The 24,120-nt window shown below is 43.1% G+C and overlaps 1 protein-coding gene across 1 annotated transcript in view; it reads left to right on the forward strand.

Moving 5' to 3' along the window:
- ISM1 (isthmin 1) overlaps positions 1–24,120 on the forward strand; it is an 83,785-nt gene that overhangs the window by 875 nt on the left and 58,790 nt on the right. The window lies entirely within an intron of this gene.

Raw genomic sequence — 24,120 nt, forward strand, 5'->3', positions numbered from 1 at the left:
GAATAGCGGGCGTCAGACACAGGATGGATTTTCCGGTTTCCAAATAAAGGGTTGCCCAGGTAGGGATTTCCTGCCGCTCTCTTGGAAAACACCTTTCCTTGGGTCTGTCAGAGGTGTTGACAACTGTCAACCTGGGGCATGGGTAAAGATGTCAGCAGGGATTTTCCCAGGAGGCAGCAGGAATTCACTCAAGCAGCATCTCTAAAAACCCTGTACTCTGCAATGTCCAGATAAGCATCATTCATTGTTGCCAAAGGGTTTTAAGATCATTGTCCTGTTAATTCTTTCCTCACATCTTTATGCAGTGTGTTGCCTAAAAACCCTAGTGTAGAGAGAAGAATTCCCTTAAATACTTCCAGAGTGCTTTCCATGTGCTAGTTTTAAGTTCTTTGCAGAACTTAACTAATTTAATGATGTACTATATTGTTAATATCCCGACCACCCCCTGCATAGATGCAAAAACCGAGGTACAGAGGTTAAGAAACTTGCAAAGTTTACACATTCCAAACTCTTGGTTTGTTACACCATGTTCTCTCTCTGGCAGGAGGTTGTAGACTAAAGCAAGGTGATCTTTACACAGGAATGTAAAACCAGGAATGAAAAAGAATGCACCCCAGAGCCTAAAGTTCTTTTAACCTGGGGACATTTCTGAAAATGTCCTAATTTTGTTAGGTCCTCTCCTCTTCTCCTGTGGGCAAACAGGTACAGTGACAGCCTGACCCTATCTCTTTGGGGAAATTGAAGACACCCCCATTCTATAGATGGTGGTACACCCACCCACTGTAACACTGGGAACAATGCCTAATATCTTCAGGAATTCTGGAAGTCATATTTTATACATGATGCTTTCTTTCCTCATGGACTCATGAAAAGCTGTAAAAATGATGTTCTATGGAAAAGTAAATTTGGCAGATATTTTTATGAGGTGTTTGCTATCATTAGAATAACCTAGGCTTGGCCTTTCCCGTTTGAATGTTAAAGTGATGAGAGAAGCAGCTGGTGGAAGTGGCAACTGCAAAGGGGAAGTGGATTAAACTCTCCAAAGGGCCGGGGGCTGAAGAACTATCCCAGCAGGGCAGAAGTGGGGGATCTAGAAAGCATAAGGCTCCTAGGAGTAGCTTGAGTCCCAGGTAGCTGGTAATCCATCAGCTTTCAGCTTATCTTGTAATCGTGTTTGGTTATTCTGTCCACTCAATTAACTTATTCAGGCAGATTGATGAGTTTAACAGTTTAGCTCATAATTTTACTCTCTTTTGTAATTTGTTATTGTAAAAGTTTTATATTCTTCCTGATTAAAGTTGTTCCTTTGGCCCTCTGACTCTCAAAAGTATTACGATTCAACCGAAGAGAGTGTATTTGGCCAAGTGAGGAGGTCTGCAAAATACGCTTATTAGTCTGTGGTTTTCAGGGTTCGGGATGTGAATTTACTAGTAGCAGGTGTGTTTGAAAACAAAACTGTTGGCACCGTATTCTTTCTGTTTACTGGTCATGTTTAACCCATCTTAAACTGCATTTAAACTTAAATGTGTTGGCTCTGGGATAGCTTAAGCTGCTAAAAATCATTCTTTGCAATCCAAAAGTTCATCAGTCTTTATGTTACATTATTTTTATCTCTGCTTAAAATATTCTAAAATATGAGGTTGGAGTCGGAAAGACACAATGGTTGCTTTATGTACCCAAACTGTAGTATATTGGGGAATATTTATTATTTTTTAGACTGGGGTATTTTAGTTGTTTTCAATGTTGTGTTAGTTTCTTCTATACAGTGAAGTGACTCAGCTACATGTGTACGTGCATCCCCTCCGTTTGGGATTTCCTTCCTATTTAGTCCACCATAGCATGCTGAGTAGAGTCCCCGTGTTACCCAGCAGGCCCTCGTTAGTTATTTATTTTATACAGAGTAGTGGATATATGTCCATCTCAACCTCCCAGTTCATCCCTCCTCCTTTTTCCCCCTTGGTGTCCGTGTATTTGTTGAAGGTCAAGTGTAGTATCTGTTCTTACCAGTTTAATATTTAGGAACATTTACAAGAGATGCACCTTTGTTTAAGATCTGACATATCAAAGGCATCAAATAGAAGTAAGAATAACAATAGTAGCTAAGATCTGTCAAATGTCTTTTATGTGTCATGCACTGTTCTTAGCACTTCTCGTATGTTTTCTTTTTAAATCCTCACAAAAATCTCATGAGTTAGGCAATATTGTTGTCCCTGTTTCAAATGAAAAGACTGAGGTTAGGTAACTTGGCCTGAGGTTGCAGAGCCAGAAGCTGCTTAATTTGTTGTTATCTTATGAGTGTAAAAATCTTTGAAGGATATTTGTGTACCAAGTTCTTGATAAAGTATTGCTGGCTACAAAAGAAAGGGTAACAATTTACATTATCAGACACATCTTGACAGTCTTATTGTGTCAAATATGAACATATCTATCTATCTGCATTATGTGTACATACACACACACACACATAAACATGACTAACCATGGTTTTTTTTGGTATTTTCAACATGCTATGCTTTGCTAAGTCATTTCAATCATGTCCAACTCTTTGCAACCCCATGGACTGTAGCCTGCCAGGCTCTTCTGTCCATGGGATTCTCCAGGCAAGAATACTGGAGTGGGTTGCCATGCCCTCCTCCAGAGTCTCAGCATACTAGGAGACATATTTTTGCCTTTGTAACTGTCTCTGTACCCTTAGGTATGCTTTTATGAGGCAGTAGCATAATGCTGTTTCTATTGGTTATGTGGCTTATAATAATAATAAATAAGAATGTTAGTCTTTATACTGTTTTCAGTATTTTAAAATATAAGAAATGTTACAGTTGTCTGTAACAGCTATATAAAAATGCACAGAAAAAATCAATTTTTTCACTTTTGAATGAAATCTTATCTCTTCTTGTCTCATGTTGTTCAGATACTCAGATTAGCTCTTTCATATGTCTTTAATTGATAAATAGTAATAAAACAATTATATATAATCAAAAGCAGCCTGGAAGACAGACTATCCCACAATATAGAAACACAGGCAATGATAATAATAACTGTATCGCTTTAACATGTGTTAGTCACTCAGTCCATCCAGTATTCTTGCCTGGAGAATGCCGTGGACAGAGGAGCCTGGAGGGCTGCTGTCCGTAGGGTCGCACAGAGTCGGACACGACTGAAGCGACTTAGCAGCAGCGGCAGTCACTCAGTCATGTCTGACTCTGCAACCATGTCGACTAGAGCCCACCAGGCTCCTCTGTCCGTGGAATTCTCCAGGCAAGAATACTGGAGTGGGTGACCAGTCCCTTCTCCAGGAGATCTTCCTGACCCAGGGATCAAACCCAGGTCTCCCTCGTTGCAGGCAGATTCTTCACCATCTGAACCACCAGGGAAATTCAAATGAGTGCTTCTCTTCTCTCCTAAAGCACAGGTTCAGAATCATGAATTTTTATAGATTTTATATAGTAAAGGTAGAATTCATTCAAAGGCGATTTTAGAAAGTATTTGAAATCATCAAACCAATCATTTTTTGCAATAACATTAAAGCAAGCCTAACCCTGAAATGTAGCTAAATGTTTTTGTTCTCAACTCCTAACCCCCCCCATCCATCTACTTGCCTTCAATAAAACTATTCAGTATCTTGTACTCACTGCTTCAGTCAAGAGTTGATCTGAGCTATGAATAGCAGTAAAAGCAAAAGCAACATTTATTTGTACTTAATGCTACTAAGTTTCTTTACAATGACCCTACGAGATAGATAGTATATATATCCTCACTTCACAGATGAGGAAATTGAGACCGGCAGAGATTTGAATAACTTACCCAAGGTCATAGAGCCATGATGGGCAGGGCCAGGATTCAGACCCAGGCAGGCTGGAGTTCTTGTTCCTGTTCATGAACAAGACTCCTCCAGCTCTGATTCAAGTCAACAACCTTTGTGTTTCTTATTTTGTGACTCGCCTTGCCCATTTTCCAGGTAGACTGTGTTCTCTTACCTCAGGAATTCTTTTTAAATCATGGCTGACTGTTCTACTCAACTATTACTACATAATAAGTCATCCCAAAATGCAGTGGCTTAAGACAACCACATTTTATTTGCTCATGAGTTTGTGTCAGCAATTTGCCCTGGACTCTGCTGGGTGGTTCTTCTGCTGATCTTGCCTAGGATTATCCATGTGGCTATAGCCTTCTGTTGGCTTGACATGGGCTAGGTAGCCTAAGAGGACTCACTCATACGTTTGATGGTTGGTGTTGGCTGTCACCTATGCTCTTCCTTCGTCCTCAAGGAAGTTACCCTGCATATCTTTACATGACTCAAAGCAGCCAGAGAGAAAAAGCAGAAATTGCAAGGCGTCATGATGAACTTACAGGAAAGTGAAAGTTGTCAGTCATGTCCAACTCTTTGTGACCCCATAGACTATACAGTCCATGGAATTCTCTAGGCCTGAATACTGGAGTGGGTAGCCTTTCCCTTCTCCAGGGGATCTTCCCAACTCAGGGATCGAACCCAGGTCTCCTTATTGCAGGTGGATTCTTTACCACCTGAGCCACAAGGGAAGGCCAAGAATACTGGAGTGGGTAGACTGTCCCTTCTCCAACGGATCTTCCTGACCCAGGAATCGAACTGGGGTCTCCTGCATTGCAGGCGGATTCTTTACCAATTGAGCCATCAGGGAAGCCCAATCCAACTTCAGCCTCATTTTATTGATGAAACAAATCACTGTATCAGCTTAGATTCTAGGGGACCAGAAATTGACTCCTCTTGATGGGAGGACCAGCAATGGAGCTTGTGTTCAGGGATGGGAGGAGTCATTGTGGCTGTCTTTGCAAAATACCTACCATATTGACCTCAGGGACTGCAAATGTTGAACCACTCTTGTATTCATTTTTTAACATTGTTTATGCTGCCTTTGGTCATGCAGAAACTTTCTAAGTGTAATCAACTCTGGATCATTTCTCACATGACTTTTGGTTTTCATGCCTTACTCAAGAAAGAGTTCCTCAAAGATTGTCAGAATGTTGAAATACATTTTATTCTAATTTTTTTTAGTGTTTTTGTTGTTCTTGTTGTTTAGAACTACAGCCTACTTTGAAGTTATTTGTGGATTTAAGATAAAGATAAAACTTGGATTTTTGTTGAAGTGAATAGCCACTTGTCCTATCATATTTGTTAAATATTTCATTCTATATTTGTTAATACAAAATACCATTTTTAACATATACTAAAATTTTCACATATACATTAGTGGGATATACATATATACATATATGTATATACGTATACCGGAGAAGGCAATGGCACCCCACTCCAGTACTCTTTAACTGGAAAATCCCATGGACGTAGGAGCCTGGTAGGCTGCAGTCCATGGGGTCGCGAAGAGTCAGACATGACTGAGTGACTTCACTTTCACTTTTCATTTTCATGCATTGGAGAAGGAAATGGAAACCCACTCTAATGTTCTTGCCTGGAGAATCCCAGGGACGGGGGAGCCTGGTGGGCTGCCGTCTATGGGGTCGCGCAGAGTCGGACACGACTGAAGCGACTTAGCAGCAGCAGCATGAGATTGTTAAAATTCACTCATTGTTACCCTTCTTGGGTCTGGTACCTCTTTGACTGAGATCACTGATTAGTGTTCCATGTTATTGCCTGGTCAGCAGCCTATTCAGATACTATAACTTTTCTCTAGTCATTTTTGATCATTTATGCTTTCTCAAACACATGTTTTATTGAATTTTTACTTTATCAGTATAAAGTTTGTATATAATACATGCATATTTGGCAAATATTTCTTGATTACACGTTCTTTATGATGTACAGTCTTAAATTGTTTTGTAAGACCTATCAAATCAAGATTGTTAATTATATTGTGAAAAACGTTCATCTTAATTTACTTGTTTACTTAATCTGCTTATTCCTCAAAGAATTTAATTGCATTCTGACCCTACCTCTGTGCATTTTTCTATTCTCCTTATTATCCATGAAGTTTTGCTTTACTTGTTTAGAATTCATGGTGTTAGGAGATAAAATATCTTTTTTTCTTTTGGTGGGTTTTTGGGGGGGCAAAGGGGAGCAGTCTAGTGGCTTTCAGGATCTTAGTTCTCCTCCCAGACCAGGGATTGAACTCATGCCCTCCTCAGTGAAAGCAAGAGTCTTAACCACTGGACCAGCAGGGAATTCCCTGGTGGTTATATTTTTGTCAAGGTGAAATTCCTTGTATATCTTTTTATTGACTTTCAACATGTTTTGATAGTAATTTTGCATCTCTTGCTTATTTTTTTTTCTCTTGCCATTCATTGGGTATATTTTTCCAACCTTTATTTTCAGCCTTTCTCTCCCCTTTTTCTTTAAATATCTCTCATTAATCACCAATAGCCAGTTTTTCTTTTGTCTTGAAATAGATCAACGAATGTAACCCACCTGTCTTATTGTGATTACTAATAGATTTGAAGATGTGTTTTCAGTTTTGTTTGGTGGTTTTCAAATTTTCTTCATTTTGCCTCCCACCTTCCAATTTATCTATGTGAACTTTGGCAAGAGAGTTAGCCTAGGTCTAAATGTCCTCATCCGTTAAATAGATATACAAATACTGTTTCCTTGTGTTGTTGTAAGAATTAAAACACTGTATGCAGGTAAGTGTTCTGTTAGAGCTTGGCACTTAAACATTTAGTAAGTATTTAAATATTATTTAGTTTATTATTACTATTGGTTTATTATTCCTCAAGTTTGGAAAGCATTTTATCTCTCCAGTTCTTAACATTTTAGCAAATAGATTTGAAATTATACTTTTCTATCAATGTTGAGAATCAATGAATGTTTATAATATAACCTAAACTTTCCCTAGTGGCTCAGACAGCAAAGCATCTGCCTGCAGTGCAGGAGACCCAGGTTCAGTCCCTGGGTTGGAAAGATTCCTGGAGAAGGGAATGGCAACCCACTCCAGTCTTCTTGCCTAGAGAATCCCATGGAGAGAAGAGCCTGTTGAGCTACAGTCCAGGGGGTCACAAAGAGCCAGACATGACTGAGTGACTTTCACTGAACTTTCCCGAAACAAGATTCTAACATGCCGTTTCTTTCTCTTGTCTTTCTCTCTCAATTTTTAATCACATTATCTGAATATTTGGTGCTAGGTTGTTCATTTTTCTCTCCATTTCTAGTATCTTCTTTCCTTTATTATTTTTCATTTTTCTGCCTTAGGAGTAATTTCTTAGCAGTAGTAAAATTCTCCCAATCATTATTTAGACCTAACTATAAGATTTATTTTTTTATTTGTCTGCTGCTGCTGCTTCTGGAATCCCATATCTTCATCTTTTATTTTGCTGGAATACATTCTCAAAAAGTTCTCTCAGAAAGATTTCATCAGAAGATAAACTCTTAGGAGTTGCCTGGAGGTTTAGTGGTTAGCAATTTCACTGCCTGGGCCCCAGGTTTAACCCCTGCTCAGGAAACTAAGATCCTGCAAGCTGTGTGGTGTGGCCAAAAGAAAAAATAAAAAAGATAAACTCTCAGATTCTAAAAGTTTAAGTACTTGTTTACATGCTTCTCACACTTTAACGCTAATTTAGCAGTTAGTTTTTTTTTTCCTATCTTGTTTCCCCTCAGAATTTTGAAGAAGTAATGCAAGTTTTTCTTTATAGCATTTCATGTTTCAGTGAAAAGTCTGATGCTTTTTCTTTGTAGGTGATTTTTTAAGTGGAAGCTTTTAGGGATTTTCTCTTTATTCATAATGCTCAGAAATTTCATTAACTTGTGCTCAGATTTAGGGCCTTCGTTGTTAGTCCTCTTCAGCCCCTGGTGGGTGCTTTCAATCTGAATCCTCAAGTTTCTCTTCAGCCTGAGAAAGTTGCTTTAGTTATTTCTTTGCTTATTTCCAACATCCTTGTATTCACTTTCAGGAACTCCTAGTAGACTTTGACACTAATGTTACGATTTCAAAATCGAACAGTCTTCCACGTCTCTTAGTTTTTCCTCTTTGCATTTTTCTAAAGCATTTTGTCTTAGCTTAATCTTCCAGCTTTTGCAACCCTAGTGCTAGTCCTTTCACTGTTTATCAGTTTCCTGTCCTTACCCTTTTCACCTGACTTCTGTAGCTTCTTCTCTTTTCTCCCCTTCTTTTCTCTTCCTTCCCCTCTCCCCTCCTCTCCTCCTTCTCTTTTTTCTCTCTCTACATATTTAAAACAAATGATGAATAATTTACATACAATAAAGTGAATGCATCTTAAGGATTCGGTTCCATTTTTGACAATTACATATACCTATATAACCACTATCAAAATTAGATACAGAATATCTCCATCATCCCCAAATGTCTTTTAGTGCACCTTTGTAGTCAACTTACTCCCCCCATAACCAACCAGTGTCTTATTTTTAGCACCATGGATTAGTTTGCTTCTGCTAGATGGAATCATACGGTGTGCATTTGTGTGTGTGTGTGTGTGTGTGTGTGTGTGGGTTTCTTTTGCTTCACATCATATTTTTGACATTCATTTATGTTGCTGTATACACCAGTAAGTTTCTCTTCTTTATTGTTAAGTGGCATTCCATTGTATAACTATGCCCCAATTTATTTATCCATTTCCCCATTAATGGTCATTTGGGTTGTTTCCAATGGTTTGGATACTGTAAATAAGATCATGTTAACTTTCTTGTATGAGCTGGGACATAGGTTTTCATTTCTTGTTAGTAAATACTTGCTAGTGAAACTGACACAGGCTCTATTCTTTACATTACTATGGGAATTCCTCTAAAGAAACTCACTTCTTTTGGAAATCTTTCTCTCACTTTCTCAACTCTGTAATATGTCTCACTTTCAGTTGGTTACCATTTGTTCATATCTACCAGAAATCATTCCTTCTTCTGTAGATGTTCCCTCTCAGCTTTCCATTTCTGTTGAGAATTTATTCTTTTATTTCGTCTTCTTTTTCAGTAGAATTTAGAGAAGGAAAATAAGTAAATGAAAATACCCAGTCTGCCACCTTGAATTGAAACACTGTAATTTTATTTTTTACTTTTATTTTCCTGTATACAAACCAGAAGAAAGTTCCACTATTTATGCAGCCCCTTCATTCATTCTTTTCCAGCCGTGTTCTAAAAGGCATTGATTTTGAGGCTCAGAAGTCATGAGAATTATCCATTCAATTAAGAAGAATCTATTGTGTTTTTAAAGCCTCCAAAGGAAAGAATCCCGTTTCTACTTGTATAAGTACTTTTAAGATATATATGTATGTGTGTGTGTGTGTGTGTGTGTGTGTGTGTGTGTGTATTTTATTGAAGTATAGTTGACTTACAATGTTTCAGATGCACAGCAAAGTGATTTGGTTATACAAATACACATATATCATTTTTGAAATTATTTTCCATCATAGATTATTACAAGATATTAACTGTAGTTCTCTGTGCTATACAGTAAACCTTTGTTGCTTGTTGTGTATCTATTTTTTAATTAGAAACTAATTTTTCTATTAGCATTCTATTTTTTAATTAGCATTCTATTCAGACTAAGTCAAACGAGTGGAATCAAACTGTCGTAATTTTTTAGTTAGGCAAAAATTCATCAAATATATATATATTATACATATTTGTACATGTATACAAAAACTTTTCTCCTACACTTGATAAAGTCCTGAGAAAGAACATAAAAAAAAAAAAAAAAAGAAGAAGAAGAGATGAAGAAATTGGAGGACATAAATGAAATGGGAGCACTGAATTTGAACTAGAAATAGTGAAACAAACTAGCTAAAAGTAAAAGATCATCGTATAGTCCAATTGTTTTTAAACATGACTGCTCATTAGAAACATATCTGGAAAAAGCAATACCTGAGCATTTGTATTTTTCAAAAAACTTCAAGATAATTCTGATATGCATCTGGTTTTTAAAAAGTGATTACAGGTTTTTCTATTAGACCCTAGAATATCACCCTAGTTTTGGTGATATAGAGTTCTATTATTTTTCTGTTGACGGATCATGAAACAGTGGTATTAAGTGAGTAATAGTTAAATAATCAAAATAGCAAAAGATGTTTATCAGTTTTCACAATCATTAGCCAAACAAAAAATAAAAAATAATTACAATTGCAAGCCATAATGGAAACATGATTAATTTGACAGTATAAAATAATCACTAACAGTTTGGGAGAGTCAAGCAGAGTGATAAGTGGAAGTGCATATGTGCACATGTTTTGGTTGGTGCATGTAATTCATTTATACTTAAGGTAATGATTGATAGATATGATCCTATTACTGTTTTTGTAATTGTTTTGGTCTTATTTTCTGTAGGTCTTTTCCTTTCTCTTGTGTTTCCTGCCTAGAAAGATTCCTTTAGCACTTGTTGTAAAGCTGGTTTGGTGGTGCTGACTTCTCTTAACTTTTGCTTGTCTGGAAAGCTTTTGATTTCTCCATCAAATCTGAAGCAGAGTCTTGCTGGGTAGAGTGTTCTTGGTTGTAGGTTCTTCCCTTTCATCACTTTAAATATATCCCGCCATTCCCTTCTGGCTTGTAGAGTTTCTGTTGAGAAATCAGCTGATAGCCTGATGGGAGTTTCCCTGTATGTTGTCCCTTGTTGCTTTCAATATTTTATCTCTGTCTTTAATTTTTGTCAGTTTGATTACTATGTGTCTGGGTGTGTTCCTCCTTGGGTTTATCCTGTCTGGGACTCTCTGTGCTTCCTGGACTTGACTGACTGTTTCCTTTCCCAGGTTAGGGAAGTTTTCAGCTATTATGTCTTCAAATATTTTCTCAGGTCCTTTTTCTTTTCTCCTTCTGAGACCCCTATTATGTGAATGTTGGTGTGTTTAATGTTGTCTCAGAGGTCTCTTAGGTTGTCTTCATTTTTTTTTTCATTCTTTTTTCCATTTTCTGTTCTGTGGCAGTGACTTCCACCATTCTGTCCTCCAGGTCATTTATCCATTCATCTGCTTCAGTTATTCTGCTATTGATTCCTTGTGGTGTATTATTCATCTCTGTTTATTTGTTCTTTAGTTCTTCTAGGTCTTTAGTAAACATTTCTTGCATCTTCCCATTTTTTGCCTACATTCTTTTCCCGAGATCCTGGATCATCTTCACTATCATTATTCTGAACTCTTTTTTTGGAAGGTTGCCTGTCTCTACTTCATTTAGTTGTTTTTCTGGGATTTTATCTTGGCCTTTCCTCTGGGGCATAACTTTCTGCCTTTTTCTCATGATTAACTTTCTGTAATATGATTTTTGTTTTAGCCACCATGAGACTGTGCTTCTTCTTGCTTCTGTCTGCCTTCTGATGGCTGAGGCTAGGAGGCTTGTGTAATCTTCTTGATGGGAGGGATTGGCGATGGGGAAAACTGGATCTTGCTCTGGTGGGCAGGGCCTTGCTCAGTAAAGCTTTAATCCAATTATCTGCTGATGAGTGGGGTCACCCTCCCTCCCTGGTAGTTGTTTGGCCTGAGTGACCCAGCCCTGGGGTCTACGGGCTCTATGGTAGGATTAATGGTGAAGTCCAAGAGGGTTTACGCCGAGAGGGACTTTCCCATGCCTCTGTCCCTGTGGTGAGCCCCCGCTGACCCACACCCCCACAGGAAGCCCTCCAACCCTAGCAGGTAGTCTTGGTTCAGTCTCCTTTGGGGTCACTGCTCCTCTCCTCTGGGTCTTGGTGCATGCAAAGTTTTGTTTGTGCCCTCCAAGACTGAAGTCTCCGGTTCCCCAGCCCTCTGGAAGGCCTGTAATCAAAACCCTGCTGGCCCTCAGGCCAGATTCCCTGGGGATTCCCAGTCCCTTTGTCCAGCTGGGAAGCCTGACATGGGGTTCAGAATGTTCACAACAGTGCAAGAACGTCTTTGATATTATTATTCTCTAATCTGTGGTTTGCCCACCTGGCGGGTATAGCTGCTGCTGCTGCTGCTGCTAAGTCGATTCAGCCGTGTCCAATTCTGTGCGACCCCATAGACGGCAGCCCACCAGGCTCCTCTGTCCCGGGGATTCTCCAGGCAAGAACACTGGAGTGGGTTGCCATTTCCTTCTCCGATTCATGAAAGTGAAAAGTGAAAGTGAAGTCGCTCAGTCGTGTGTGACTCTTAGTGACCGCATGGACTGCAGCCTACCAGGCTCCTCCGTCCATGGGATTTTCGAGGCAAGAGTACTGGAGTGGGGTGCCATTGCCTTCTCCCAGTGGGTATAGGATTTGATTTTATTGTGATTGCACCCCTCCTGCTGTCTCACTGAGGCTTCTTTGTCTTTGCATGTGGAGTATCGTTTTTTTGGTGGGTTCCAGCGTCCTCCTATTGATGGTTGTTCAACAGCTAGTTGCAGTTTTGGTGCTCTCGAAGGAGGAAATGAGTACATGTCCTTCTACTCTGCCATGTTGATCTGGAAGCCTGTACAAGTACTTTTTTATGGCCGTCAGTGGCCAAATATTTTTTTTCCTCTGATGTGTCCTTTAAATCTTTTTTGATACATCTTACTCCATGGTTGCTCTTCTTTTCCCACTGTTCGTTCCCTTTTCAAGAAATATCTCATGCAGGACTTGAAGGTTATTATTTAATAGTTCTTCTCCACATTTGATTATCTCAGTTTTTTAACTTGTCTTCACTGATCTAATTTTACAGTGTTTTAGTGGTTTATGTGATCCTCTTATTTCTCTTTCGTCTGAGGACATCTATCTTCTGCAGACGTTGGCTCAAGATTCTACGATTTACAATGAAAAGGGTAGTGATGAAGCCCGTTTCTTCAGTGACAGCTAAGGGCACCTCTCTGTCTGTACTCATTCCTCAAAAGGCAGATCATTTAAGGGCTGGGACTGGGATGTCAGTTTAGTTCCCAGGATTGAAGGCAATGAGGTTGAAGAAACAGCAAGGGAGTGTGTTACTGAAAAAGAAAAACTCATTTTGCATTTTATTTAAACCTTGTCTGCACTCCTTTTCCATAAGAACGTCATAAGAAGCCCTAGACATAAAAGATATAAAGCTTAATTTCTTTCTTTCTGAGAAAAAAGTATCAGTGCAAATGTTGGGTAGAGTGCGATGCGAAGAAAAGAGACATGCTAGTGAGCAGTGTTCCTCTTTGGAAAAGCCCTCCCTGCCCACTCTGGTCACTGACTTGATCATATAACCTTGTGGCTCTTCCCCTTCCCCACCTTCTTTCCCTTTCTCCTACCAGAGCTTCCCGGGGATATCTCCCAAGGACCACTTGCTCTTTGTCTCAGGGTTTGCTTCTGGAAGAAACTAAACTAAACAAAGCCCCACTCAAACCTCAGCCGTGGGATCACTGGCCATTTCTTCAGGGGCAGGAAGATGGACAGGGTGGCGTTGCCGTGAGGCGCCTGCTGTTTCTTGCTGCTGTTAACAAGGCTGAAGTCCGTTCCCCTCAGAAAGGGATGTTCAGCGGCAGCAACGGAATCAAACCATGTCATCCCCTCCCAGAGCAGCTGGGAAGAGCGGAATTCCAAAATGGTAGGAATGGGAAAGGTCAGGCTTAGGCAGAGCCTGTGAATGGCTCGCGTATAGAGAGATGCCTGTTGTTTTCCTCAGGAGAGCCTCGCCCCGCACTTGTTTGCTATTTTAGGTGGGAGGATGAGCGACGGTGGGAAGCCCTTAATGGTTTATGAGACCACCTTCTAATGCCTAAAAACGGTAGTCGTCAGGGTCCCTGGATGAAAGTAGCTCTGCGTCAACTCCCCAGGCACAGACCAGCACGTGTCACTGGAAAGTTGTTTCTGTAAACTGAGTGGGAGTGAAAACACCAGGGTCACACTCCTTCCTGTTGAATGACCCAGGCACATCTTAGGAAACCAAGTCATCTCACACAGAGCAGTGTCTCCAGCTGATAGACCTCCATCGGAGAGCAGCACTCCTGGGCCCCACTCCCCGGAAGGAACCACACTGCAGGGCCAAAGGAGCAGGAGAATTTCAGCTTCGTGTCTGGGGCTCTGGGCTGCCAGACTCACAGTCTGGAGCACCTCAATCCCAGATGTGCAGCAGAAGTGACCCGGGAAAAGGCAGGTCACTGTGAATTCTAGAGGCTGCTTCCTGCTGTACACCTCATCTCTGTTTTTGAAAATAACAAGGTGTGTCTAGAATCTATATGAAGCATGCTGGGGGGGTGGAGCTGGAAATGATGTCATGGGTCACCCAGGGGCTACCTTACTCCACCAGCATCGAGAGAGAACATTCATGCCAAAGCCAGTGAAACAAAGCGCATGCCTTGGCTCCCAGCCACCCGATTGTGATGAGGAGACAACAGGAGGAAAATGGCAGTTGTGTTATTATTTTTAAAAAATACAGTTTTATTAAGGTGTAGTTGGCATACAATGAGCTGTGCGTATTCAGAGTGAACAGGAGTTGACACCTGTGAAACCATCGCCACCATCAAGATGATGAATAAATAATCTACCATCTCCAAAACCTTCTTTGTGTTCCTTGAGGATTCCTCCCTCATTCCTCAGGAACCTCCACCACTGACCTGCCTTCTGTCACCATGGATCAGTTTTTACATTCCCTAGAGTTCTAGATAAGCAGACTCATAAAGAATGTATAGCGTGGGGAGCTCTTTTGCTCACCATAATGACTCTGGGATGCATCCATGTTGTTTGGTGCATAAGAGTTTGGTCCTTTTATTGCCAGTTGGTATTCCATGGTGTGCATATACAATATGCTTTTCCATTCACCCAGTGAAGCGCATTTAGGTGTTTCCAACTCGAGCCTATTAAAGTAAGGAGGCTACGAGTGTTTGGGTGTAAGTCCTTGCATTCTGAGCATATGCTTTCATTTCTCTTGTGTGAATTCTTAGAGGCAGACTAGCTGGGTACATGTTTAGCTTACTTAAAATTGTGGCAATCTTTTTTTTAACTTTTTTGAGGGAATATAACTGCATTACAATGTACTGTTAGTTTCTGCTGTTCAACAAAGTGAATAAGCTGTACGTATGTGAATATCCCCTCCCTCTTGGGTCTCCTTTCCACCCTTCCCCATCCCAGCCCTCTCTGTCATCACAGAGCACCAAGGTGAGCTTCCTGTGCCTTATAGCAGGTTCCCACTAGCTATGTTTTACACATTGTACTTTATATATATATGAAAGCTTCCCACGTGGCACTAGTGGTAAAAAAACTCACCTGCTAATGCAGGAGATGTAAGAGATGAGGTTTCAATCCCTGGGTTGAGGAGATCCCCTGGAGGAGAGCATGACAACCCACTCTAGTATTCTTGCCTGGAGAATTGCCGTGGGCAGAGGAACCTGGTGGGCATTACAAAGAGTCAGACACGACTGAAGTGACTTAGCACACACACAATCAGTATAATATATATGTCAATCCTAATATTCCAATTTATCCCATGCTCCCCTAAAAATAATAAATAAATAAAAATAAAATTGTGGCAATCTTTTAGAGGCACTCACAGAACATGTTTAGGATCTATAAAACCCAGGACACTGTTAGAAAATGAGAGAATTTGCAAGTTTTGTTTCAGGATGGTATCTTCCTACAGCTAATACACAGGTGTATAATCCATAATATATTATGGAAAACTGAAGGAACAGGAGAAGATACTGTTTCCTTGGAAAGAATTCTCCTACCTTTTCAGGATTCTCCAAATCAAAAGTTTCAGGGGGCTCAATCCTCCAGGTGATCATGGTTGCTGGTGGTAGTAGAAAGAAATAGCTGTAGAAAGTGGTGGTAGAAAGAAATAGTTGCTGGACAAGAACCAGTTGGAAAAGTCTCCTAGCAGGAGACTTGACTTCCTCTGTAAGCTGCCGTTTGATGTTCCCTTCATCTTCTTGTCCTGATGCCCTGCCTGACTGGAAGTTAACAGAACCAGAAATAGATTTGTATCTCCTGCCTGGAGACTCAATTACATTGTGACTTGGAAATCTGGTATTGGTTATGAGCCCAAAACGAACTGGAAGCCAGGTTTATTGCTGGAAATCTTCAAATTTCAGGAAGGACAAAAATTCCAAAGGGGAGATCTCATTAAGTGTTTCTAATCCTTAGCCCTGGCAAAAGACTGCAGGAATGTTAACATGAGCTGACCCTCTGGCCATGCTGGACATGAGTAGAGTGATGACTCTTAGAAACCCACAGAGGATTCTTGCTAGAGGGCAAAGGCTATTCTTTACTGCCATGTAAGGTGGCCCCGTCCATCGCCCCAAGGGACGTGGAGCAGTCGTGACCTGCAGGTACGGGTGAGAAGCTCAGGGTGATTTCTCCACACTTGCACCCATGGTGTGCTTCACGGAGCAGCGGCAACAGTGTCTCCTGGGAGCTCACTAGAAAATATGAATCTCAGGCCCCACCCAGAATGACTGACTGAACCAGGAGCTACAGTTTAATCAGGGCCCCAGGTGAATCACATGCTCGTTACAGATTAAGACGCTCTGGTCAAGATGCATGCTTTTCTTGCAAGTTTCAAGTCCCCAGAAGCACTCAGGACAGATCAGGTATTATCTAGCTATTGCCCAATTGAGCATCACAACAAACTACCCCACACCTCAGTGGCCTGTAACAACAAGCATGTATTCTCACGCTTGTGGGTCTGTGGGTTGCTGGGGCTCAGTAGATCTAGGCAGGCTGGGCTCCAGGCTAAGGCTTGGGTCTGGGTTTCTTCTTGCATCTCCCAAACTTCCACAACTAGCAGGCTACCTGTTCTGCACTCCTCTCATGGTGATGAAAAATCATAGAAAAGCAGAGGCAAGCCCAAAGGACAAGTACACTCCAGCCTTTGCTTAGATCACATCTGTTAGCATTCTGTTGGCCAAAACTCATCACAAAGCCCAACAGAGTGGCCAAAGGCTTTGGATTTGTTTCAATTCTTCCTCTGCTTCTCATGTGTGTGCCTTCAGCAAAAGTCTCACACTTCTCTGTGCTTCAATGTCCTGTTCAGTAAATGGAATAGTAAAAGTGGCATCCATGGGAGGTTATAATGTTGAAAGGACCGTCCTTGGTGCATAAGGACACTTCAACCCATGAATCTGGTGCTACAGAGCAGCGTGACCTTGGACAAGTCACTTCAACTCTATGCATTTCATTTTCCTTATCTAAAAGTACACTAAAAAAATAAATAAAAATAGACATCCTAGCGGGGTAACTATACTGATTTTTAAACTTTATCTTCGAACATGGTGATAACGATGCTGATGGTGATGTAAAAGCTAAGCTTGAGCATTCATTCCATGCCAAGAGCAGAATAAAAAACAGCTTTGTGTGTGTGCGCACCTTTAATTCTCACAGCAGCCCAATGAAGACTCTGCCCCCCTTTGCAGCTGAGGAAGCAAAGGCAGAGCAGGGTCATGAAATCAGGGTTTAATGTCTGACTGTCCTGAGCACATTGTGTGGAGGGAAATGCATCACAGAAGGGAGGCAGTCCAGGCTGGCTGCATGTGCTGACGCGTATTCTGCCTCATGTCAATCAGCGATGCTTCTAGAAAGGTTACTCCTGCTGGCGTCCCTCATATGGGAGAAGGAAAGGAAAGAGCAGGGGCAGCTAGGGAGAAAAGGCTGGGAAAGAGCTGGTCTCCTGGTTAAACAGGCCTTCCCACCCTGGGCTTCCCAGATGGCTCAGTGGTAAGGTATCCGCCTGCCGATGCAAGAGACGCAGGTTCAATCCCTGGGTCGGGAAGATCCCCTGGGAAAGGGAATGGCAACCCACTCCAGTATTCTTGCCTGGAGAAGTCCATGAACAGAGGAGCCTGGTGGGCTACAGTCCACGGGGGCTCAAAGAATCAGATACTCCTTAGCAACTGAACAACAACAGTGACTTCTGACCCCACCCACCATGCAGCCACGTCCAAATGCCACGAAACAGATGCTGGATGGATGTGCCGAACCTTTCCAGTGGGACCCAACCATTACCCAAGGCTGTGTTGTGGAGCTGCTCAACCTGGCTTTGGGCTGGTATCAGACGGAGGGGAAGAAAGAAAAGGCGAAAGTTTTAGTCTCTCAGTCACGCCTGACTCTTTGCGACCCCATGGACTGTAGCCCACCAGGCTCTTCTGTCCACGGGAGTCTCCAGGCACGAACACTGGAGTGGGTAGTCATTCCCTTCTCCAGGGGGTCTTCCCAACCCAGGGGTTGAACCTGTGTCTCCTGCACTGCAGGCAGATTCTTTAGCCCTGAGCCACCGGGGAGTGGGGCCTACAGGATCCTGCCTCTGAGAAACCAGACCCAGAAAGGCCACGGGTTGCTCAGTCCCTACTGGACTCCACCGAAAGTGGTTTCTGAGTCGAGAGACATACACTTCTCTCTTTCCGTCTTCCTTCTGCGTGGTCTCTCTTGTGCAGCTTCACTGCTTAAAAACGGTGTGTTCCGTGGCAGGGGTAGGACTGTGCCCACAAATGTGTTATCCGTCACCCATGGGCTTTAACAAGCGAAGCCGGCAACACCTTTGTAGGGTGTCCCTTTCAAAGGGGCACCGTTTGCTGCCTTCCTTTCTCAGACATAACGAGAGAAGCAGGCACACGGACAGGAGTTTTGCAAGCGCTCTGAGCTGTATGTTCTGCTTTCCAATCACAGTTTCTGGCCAGAAGAATCTCTTCCTTGTGACTAATCAGATTTTTCCCTTTTCTTGGTGTATCACAAAGTCCTTTTTTTCAAGGTCTTCTGAGGAGCGAGTGGTTGGGAATTTTTGAATGTTTCCCATAGTTGAGAGGAGCATCATCCTTCTTTTTCTGGTTGTAGCATTACACTGCTAATGTCTAACCAGCTTGTGGGCCACCGTGGTTCTAGATCTTTCTCTGTCATCCTTCCCACGTCTCTGACAGCCCTGTACCCCCAGTGAATTTTATCCTTTGTTCTGCTTTGCTTCTGACAGAACTTGTCTCACACTTTGGATATGTTCTGTGGTGCCGTCTCCCTTCTCTCTTTGCTCCCCAAACGTTGGTTTGGGACCAGTCTCATGTCAATGATCTTAATAGCTTAATAACTTTGTGATTGTCACAGAATTAAGCACTGACTAGGTTGATGGCTTCAACAGAAAAACAAACAAAACTTTAAAAAATAAAGTATGACCGCTAGAAGTATGAAATCACTCTATTATCTCACAGGATGGCAAAATGGAAACAAAAACCAAAGACTGTTGGCAAGAATGTGGAGCACCTATAGGGAATACAAACAGATGGGAACACTTTGGAAAATTGTTTTTCCAGAGTAGCTACTAAGACAGAATATATATGTACCCTCTGACCCAGCAATCCCATCCTGGGTATATTCCCCACAGAAATGTATTCATCTGTGGACTCAAAAACCTAAAAAAGAATGCTCACGGCAGCACTAGTTAAAATAGCCCCAAACTGGAAATACACAAAGTACCGATCCACAGCAGGATGGATAATAAGGCAGTAAGCACACACGTTGGGAGGGAGCAAACAGCTACACACAACACGTACAACTTCACAAACGTAGTGTCACGCAAAGGAAGCCAGTCACAAAAGCATGCATGCAAGATAATTCTGTTAAATGACCAGGAAGAGCTAATCTATGCTGTTGGAACAGGGGAAACGCCAGCTGCCCTTATTAAGGGGACACAAGGGGGCATCTGGCTGCTGGTAATCTTGTCTCTTGATCTGAGTGTTGGCTGCATGGCTGTGTTCGGTTTGAGAAATCTCACTGAACTGTATAGTTATAGACATGCATTTCTCTGTATGGATATCGTCCTTCAGTTAAAAATACAGTGAAGAGGGAACTCCCTGGTGGGCCAGTGGTTAGGACTCCATGCCTTCACTGACAAAGGCCCAGGTTTGATCCCTGGCAGGGGAACTAAGATTCTATAAGCTGTGCTGTGTGGCGAAAAATAAAAATTAGTTAATTAATTTTTAAAAGTACAGTACAGAAGGCAGCAGGCAGGGTAGATAGCATAGGAGAGATGGCCTTTCTTCACTGGGAAAGGCGACCGGCAGCCCAGAGTCCGCTCCCTGTTCTCCTTGGTGTGTCCTGCCCTGCAGGCTGCTCTCCAAGCTTTAATGAGTGTGGACAAGTTTCAGCGTCAGGGGGGATCCTGCTCTGCCTCCGTGGCCCAGTGCTATTGTCATGACATCAAAGACCAACTGCTGGCTAAGATACAGTCCATGTGAAAAGAGTGACCAGTAAATTTACTGCTTGACTTCATCCCCTTTAGATGGAACTGGCCCCGTGGTCCCCTTTCAAAGCTCGATTGCGGACATATATCTTCTTTATAGGACACCATGTACAATAAAGCGAGGCAATAACTTAAAATGTTTTTAAAAGAATATCTTTGAGAGCACTGCAAGATGGGCATTCCATCACTGTGGTTACGTGTGCTCAAACACTCCTCAGGGTCTAACCATTGGTCTGAGAGCCTTCTATTCAATATGGTGACCTTTTTTGACTCATCAGGTTATATGTTTATGCTCCAACCCTTTCCCTAGGCTCTGCAAGGTCTTCGGAAAGTCATTAATGAGAGGAAATCTGCCTCAAATGAGAGGGCCACATAACCCAAGTCAGGCAAAATGGCAAAGTTCATGTCCCATTATTCACTAACTTGTTTAGAGTTATCCTTTATGGAGTAAACATCTTTAAAGGACTGAGGTCAATCTAAGCTCCTGGATTGGTTCTGTGTGGTTCCCCAATATCCACATGGACAGCATTTCTTTACATAGCCCTGATGTGGAAATCTCAGGCGGTTGTTAGCATTTACAGACAGTAGAACCGGGTGAGGAAAGAACTGAGTTGTTTTGTATGATTCCCAGAAAATGAAGCACCTTATTCCCTTTCTAAGAGGGAAAATATTCCCTAGCATACTCATGAAATGACTTATAATGTAAAGGATGTCTTTGGCTTGACTTGGAGTCTTTCTCCAGGTGGCGGAGACTGAAGCATCTGCAATCAACATTACCAGCCTGAATGGAACCATCCAAAATGATCCTTCCAATGTGTGATCACTTATTACAGCAGGGAAATCAGTCTGCAGAGGATACAGCATTCTAAAGAGTGGCCAAGTCACCCCTGGCTCAGAGCGTCCCCTCCTGTTTAATCCATTACTCTTGAAAAGTTCAGCACACCACACTTGGCTGGAAAAGAGCTAGCAACTGGACAGAACCTCTGCTTTCCAGTTTCCTCGGCCGGCACACTCAGGAAGTCACAGCAGCTGGGTGAAACGGATGTGATCTTCCTGCTGAGACTTTGACGGAGGCCAAACACTCAATGCCAAAGACACGTTGGAAAGGAGATCTCACCTGTAAACGGGAGTAAGCATCGACTAGAAGATACTGGAAATATTCAGAGAGGCCGGGGAATCCCAAGAAAGTGACTGTCATGTTGAACTGCAGGTGGGGATGATTAGAGCCAGGCTCCCTGGAAGGCACCCACTGGCCTCGCCCCCCGAAGAGCCATCCCACGTGGGCACCACACCACACGCTCCAGTCTGCGTGTCCTCTGCCCAGCGCGAGGCTCTGGAATAGCCCTAACGTGCACATCCACGCCCTGGGCCTTATGTTTGTTCGTAGATCGGGAAAGCGGGGAATGAGAGAAGGAAAGTGACCAGGGAACTCAATTACAGAGCGATGTGGCCCCGAGTAAGGGGGACACCTGTGCCGTGGGGCCAGGAAGGGTGCAATTCATCTTCCTACTGTGAACAGAAAGTGAGGCTGTGAACACAGGGAAAAACAGAATCGTAGCTTCAAAGAGCCAGCTTCTAATGAAGGAGATGCATTTTTTCTCTGGTACTGAATGGTTGCTCCCGGGTGGCTCAAACCATTAACTCAATTTACTTCACTTGGCGGGCTCCACTGGGCGTCTATTGTTCTTTCAGGTTGGGGTTCTGCATGCCGCTTAGGATGGGGAACGGAAGGAGGGCTGTGGAAATCCGCCAGTGCCGTGGAGCCCACCTGGATGCCGGGAGCTGCCTGAAGGCTACACAAACTCCCTTTCGAAGAAAAACTCGGTGTCCACAAAAGCCCAAGTGGTCCGCCTGGAGTGACCTTGGGGGGTCACCAGCGGCTTTTCTCTTGAGACCCAAGGAAAGCTGGATGCTGGCAGGGAATTGCTACAGCCGTGCCCCTGGAAGGTTCTGTCCTGGTCCAACAACACGAGGAGGATGCTTTTTGTGTTGCCAGGATACCCAGGCACATGACAAGTGCCCGTGCATACGAGGGTCACTGCACGCGGGTGCGTGCGTGCCCAGCGCCCTGCTCACTGGGCTGAACAGGCTTCTCCAGCTCAGCACCATCCCCACAACCACAGTGAGGCTCTCTGCTTAGAAGGCAGGCTGCAGATGAAATCCTAGAGTTTCGCTGTTGGTGAGAAACCTTAAAAACTGAGTCCCAATATCTCTTTTTAGACACGAGGGATCAAAAACCCGGAGAAACGAAAGGACTTGCCCAGTTCCTTACTACTACTTCCAAGATGACTGACCCTCAAGCCAGTCCTGTTTCACGAAGCCCCATGAGCCCATTTCTGAGCACCCTGAGAGGTCTCATGGTTTTTCTTTGCCAAAGATAATTGGGGCTGATGTCCATTTCAAGTGCCTCAGCCCTGTGATGTTACAGCTGCTGTTTGATTGTCAAGGGGAGTCGAAAGGAAACTAAGTGAACATGAACTGAGTTTCTTACTTAAGAGACTTTCAGGGAGCAGTCAGGTAAATGAAATAACATACATGTAAGTGTAGGACATGACCCACCCACAGAATAAGGGCTCCACAGTTCCATTCACTCATTCAGGACTCACATATTGAGTGCCTCTGGTATGCAGGGGTTGCAGCAGATGCTGGAGATTGATGGAGAACAAGCTTCTATTCCTGGTGGGGAGAGCCGTCAGGCAAGTAAAATGACAAGCCTTGAGGTGGGAAAGACTTTGGCTTGACTGAGGGGCAGAAAAGAGACCAAAGAACCATGTGTAAGGGAGAAGTGGTTTCTGAACTTCTGAAGAAGGCAGGGCCCAGTAGGTCATGGTGGAGAATCTGGCTATTCTTTTGAGCTTAGCAAGAAAGGAAGCATGAAAGATTTTGAGTGATGGCTCTGTCTGCTTTGTGGAGAATTGGAAGGAAGGGTACAGACATGTCAGAAGGTTGCATCATAAAATAATCCAGGCAAGAGAGGAGGGGACACGGGCCAGGATAGAGCAGAGTGGGCGGCTAATGTATGCAAGACACAGTTCTGACACAAAGCTAACAGGATCTGCTGATGGACTGGACTTCAGAGTCCCAGGTAACTTCTGGTTTTATGGGGGCGTGGGGGGGTGTGGTGTCCCTGTCAATGGACCTGTATTGGACATGCGACATTTGAGCTGTCTGTGGATGTCTAAATGAAGATGATGAACGGGAAAGGGCTCAAACTGACCAGGAGCCGAGTCGGGAATGTCATGACCAAAATGGTAGGAGGAAAACCAAGGGTTGTGTCACAGAAATCGAGGGAGGAAAGTGACTTCAAGCAAGAGACCTCCCGTTGAATGCTTCTGTCGGAGCAAAGATGAGGACACAGAGGTGCCCACGGCAGCGTGGCCGTGACTGGTGGCCTCGATGGAGCTGTTTCAGAGGCACTGTGGGAACAGAGGGAGCCTCTTCTGGATGATGGCACCGCCGACCCGATGGGCATGAGTGTGAGCAAGCTCCAGGAGATGGTGAAGGACAGGGGAGCCTGGCGTGCTGCAGAGCGTGGGGTTGCAAAGAGTCGGACATGACTGAGCGACTGCACAACAACTCCAGGATAAAGGAGCGTTTGGGAAGTGAGAAGTAGAAATGGAATCTAAAAGTAAGTCTTAGAGAAGTTTTGCTATGAAGGGGAAGCCTGCCGATATGGGACTGAAGGAGGAGTTTTTGGTTCATTTGTTTCAAGATTGGAGATCCCAGGGCATCTTTGATGCTGATGAGACCAAGCCAGTAGAAAGGGAGAAATTAGACACCAGACAGAGAGGCAAGGACTGGGGACTAAATTCCTCGAGAAGGGGAGAGTGTGCACGTGGGAACTGGCCTCTGACTGAAGCAGAGATGGGCGTTCCCTGAGACAGCTGGGACGGGGGAGACGGTGAGCTACGTGTGCAGGTCTAGCGGTGGGGGCGTGAGCATGACCATCTGAGGGACGACTTCGTTCCCTCGATGAATATGCAGTGAGGACAATGAGTGGAAAGTTTGGAGAAAGAAGATACAAAACAGTCCATCTTGAACACTGGAGAAGGCGAGCTTCTGAGGAGAGGGCAGTGGACACTGGAACAGTCCTAATTGCTCATTAGGGGT

This window comes from Dama dama, chromosome 23 (assembly GCF_033118175.1).
Source record: "Dama dama isolate Ldn47 chromosome 23, ASM3311817v1, whole genome shotgun sequence".
NCBI classification, from domain to species: domain Eukaryota; kingdom Metazoa; phylum Chordata; class Mammalia; order Artiodactyla; family Cervidae; genus Dama; species Dama dama.